At 40.7% G+C, this 4,044-nt stretch overlaps 1 long non-coding RNA gene across 1 annotated transcript; it reads left to right on the plus strand.

Moving 5' to 3' along the window:
* The first annotated feature begins 3,389 nt into the window (after positions 1–3,389).
* Positions 3,390–4,044, plus strand: LOC141340477 (uncharacterized). Its single transcript, XR_012356580.1, has 3 exons — positions 3,390–3,666; positions 3,785–3,930; positions 4,016–4,044. It is a non-coding gene; the product is annotated as an uncharacterized lncRNA (long non-coding RNA).

Here is a 4,044-nt window from a genome sequence, read left to right on the forward strand (position 1 = left end):
GTAACATGTAAAGCGTAAAAAGTAATGGCCCTAGCACTGAGCCTTGAGGTACTCCATACTGCACTTGCGATCTAAATGATACCTCTTCATTTATTGCCACAAACTGATGACGGTCAGATAAGTACGATTTGAACCATGCCAGTGCACTACCACTAATGCCTACATAATTTTCAAGTCTATTTAAAAGAATGTTGTGGTCAATAGTATCAAATGCGGCACTAAGATCCAGTAGCACTAATAGAGAGATGCAACCATGATCGCTTGACAATAGCAGGTCATTTGTTACTCTAATTAGAGCAGTCTCAGTACTATGATACGGTCTAAAACCTGACTGGAAATCCTCACAGATACCATTTTTCTCTAAGAAGGAGCATAATTGTGAGGATACTACCTTTTCTAGTATCTTTGACAGAAAAGGGAGATTCGAAATTGGTCTGTAGTTAATTAATTCATAGGGGTCAAGTTGTGGTTTTTTAATGAGTGGCTTAATAACAGCTATTTTGAAGGTTTTGGGGACATATCCTAATGATAGTGACGAATTAATAATATTTATAAGAGGATCTATGACTTCTGGAAGTACCTCCTTTAGTAGCTTAGATGGAATAGGGTCTAACATACATGTTGTAGGTTTAGATGATTTAACAAGTTTATACAATTCCTCCTCTCCTATAATAGAGAATGAATGGAATTGTTCCTCAGGAGATCTACAACGCATTATCTGATGCGATACTGTAGCGGGCGGCTGTATGGTTACAATTTTATCTCTAATAGTGTCTATCTTGGAGGTAAAGTACGTCATAAAGTCATTACTGCTGTGCTTTTGGGAAATGTCTAAACCTGTTGCTGCTATATTTTTTGTTAATTTAACCACAGTATTGAACAAATACCTAGGGTTATGTTTGTTTTCTTCTAAGAGAGATGAAAAGTAATCCGATCTGGCAGTTTTTAATGCTTTCCTATAAGATAAATTACATTCACGCCAAGCAGTACGAAAAACCTCTAGTTTTGTTTTCCTCCAGCTGCGTTCCATTTTTCGTGCTTTTCTCTTTAGGGCGCGAGTATGATCGTTATACCACGGTGTTACACTGTTTTTCTTAATCTTTTTTAGGCGCACTGGAGCAACTGTATCTAAAGTGCTAGAAAAGAGAGAGTCCATAGTTTCTATTACATCATCAAGTTTTTCTGAGCTATTGGATATGCTGAGGAATTCAGATAAGTCAGGAAGATTACTTACAAAGCAGTCTTTTGTAGTAGAAGTGATGGTTCTACCGTATTTGTAGCAAGGAATTGAATTAACAGTTTTAGCTATCTGGAGTATACAAGAGACTAGATAATGATCTGAGATATCATCGCTTTGCTGCAGAATTTCAACGCCATTAACATCAATTCCATGTGACAGTATTAAATCTAGAGTATGATTTCGGCAATGAGTAGGACCTGACACGTGTTGTCTAACCCCAATCGAGTTCAAAATATCTATAAATGCTGTTCCTAATGCATCTTTTTCATTATCAACATAGCAGACGGTCGGTTTAGCCAGTCTGTCTGCTTCCTGACCTGGGCCCCAGTTAGTCAAGTGCAAACTCTGAGACTATGTGCCATATTTCTAGATAGAAGAGATGCTCCACATCCGGAGGGATGAAGACCATCTCTTTTCAACAGGTCAGGTCTGCCCCAAAAGCTTGTCCAATTGTCTATGAAACCTATGTTATTTCGCGGGCACCACTTTGACATCCAGCCGGTTAACGATGACAATCTACTATGTATCTCGTCACCACGGTAAGCCGGGAGGGGACCAGAGCATATTACAGTGTCTGACATCGTACTTGCAAGATCACACACCTCTTTAACATTATTTTTAGTGATCTCCGACTGGCGAAGTCGAACATCATTAGCGCCGACGTGAATAACAATCTTACTGAATTTACGTTTAGCATTAGCCAGCACTTTTAAATTTGCCAAGATGTCAGGTGCTCTGGCTCCCGGTAAACACTGGACTATGTTGGCTGGTGTCTCTATTTTCACGTTCCGTACAATAGAATCGCCAATTACTAGAGCACTTTCATCAGGTTTCTCAGTGGGTGCTTCACTGAGTGGGGAGAACCTGTTTGATGTTCTGATCGGAACGGAAGAGCGGTGTTTTGACCCGCGACTATGCCGCCTCACAGTCACCCAATAGCCCTGCTGCATGGGCGTTGTTACCGGAACCGAACAATGTACAGGGCTTTCTGAGCTAGTCACATCCAAAACCGTATCTAAGGCCCTCACATTCTTACTATCCTCCATTAAAGTTTGGATGCGTGACTCTAGTTCTGAAATCTTCTCTGTCAGCCTGACTATATTCCTGCATTTATCACATGTATAAGGCTCACTGCTGACAGAGATAGATAAGCTATACATGTGGCAAGCAGTGCAAACAACTATAGTAGGCGAAGAAGCCATTACTCACCGTGATTGTAGAATGATTTCAACTTACCAATGTTGTTAAGAGTTCCTGAAGAACAGATCAGGGGGAGAAAAAACGGAACAGAACCGGCTAAAAGAGTACTAACAATATTAAACACGAGAAAAAAAATAAAAACGTGAATGGAACGCAGATGGCAAGTTAACCGGCCAGCGCAATGCTAAAAATAGTAAACAAGAGTTAAAAGCGTGAATGGAGTGCCAGCGGCAAATTAACCGGCTATGGAATGCTAACGCGCTGCACTCATGATTATAGAGTAAGGCGAACAATCAAATTAGTCAGATTAGTTTGATGGATAAGACCAGAAATTAAGTTAAGCTATATCTATCAATTTAAAACGGCAGAATTAACAATAAGATAGAGAATACAGTAGAAAATCCAGTAGAAAAACGAAGCTGCAGAGAGCTACAAACAAACAGACCACTCTGCAGCAAGGCAGACTGGAAGCAGGGAAACAGCGAAACAGCGACACCCACAGGACAGGAGACTCATTCAAGTATTAATATTTTATAACGATGTAAATCACTTTTTATTAACTGAACACGACCTTGTTGAATAAAAGTATTTCTTTCCAAAAAAAAAGAGAATACAATGTACTGTCCCCAGCTTTTCACCAGTAGTGGATATTGCTTGGACATTTGCCAGTTTTACATAAAGTTTCTATACGCATGATACAGACACACAAATGGTGTTGCAGCATGTTTAATTTATGGTTACCATGTTTTAATATTTGTACACCCGCTACCTTTAACAAGGCTGTTTCTCATTGCTGCAGACACACACTGCTGGAGAAAACAGAAAAAAAGCATGGAGAGGACGAAATGTAAGTGCTGAAATGTCAATATTGTAATGTAAAGGTCATTCTAGCATACATGTGCATTGTGTCATGTGACTGATAATTTATCTACATGCTATCTAGCAGTGTGCAGTAATCCCCCTAAGGTGGTCCACTGCTTGAGATGCCTAAGGCCCCAGTCCAACATTGAACAGCACCTCAGAAAAGGATGCCTACGGGATGCAGAAGAGGATTGTATCCAGGCTGAAGTATTGAGGGCCAAGGAGTCACAAGATAAGTGGACAAGAGAGGGGAGGGTTATTAATGTTTCAGAGGTTAGAAAGTTGGTTAGTGAGGACCCATCTTGTGACTCCTTGGCACAATATTTCAGTTCCAAGGGATTCCTAATCGCAGAGCAGCATCACAGGTAGGGAGGTCTCTGAATGGAGAGTGAACTAGGCATTGTGTTTCATTTTTGATGGTTGTAATAGTCTGTAGAAGGGTGTGTTAGTCATGCCAACAGTAAAGATCCCTCCGTTTCCTAGTGCGGACATCCAGAATTCGGACATCCTCGCTCGCGTAGAGGAGGACATGGGTGGGGTGTTGGACCGCCTTGGTCAAAATAAGCTTCTGTGTTGCCACATTGATTTGGGTTTATGACCTCGGTCCTGCAGTTATGAAAGAGTTAAAGGTGAGCTCACCACTGACAAATTTTAGATGTGTTCAAACACAAAAATACATTAGACCTTATCTTTCCTGTCTTAATGTTCTCAAAGGTCCAGGAATGGAATGACCGGGTGAAGGA

Source organism: Garra rufa, chromosome 8 (assembly GCF_049309525.1).
Source record: "Garra rufa chromosome 8, GarRuf1.0, whole genome shotgun sequence".
Lineage (NCBI taxonomy): Eukaryota > Metazoa > Chordata > Actinopteri > Cypriniformes > Cyprinidae > Garra > Garra rufa.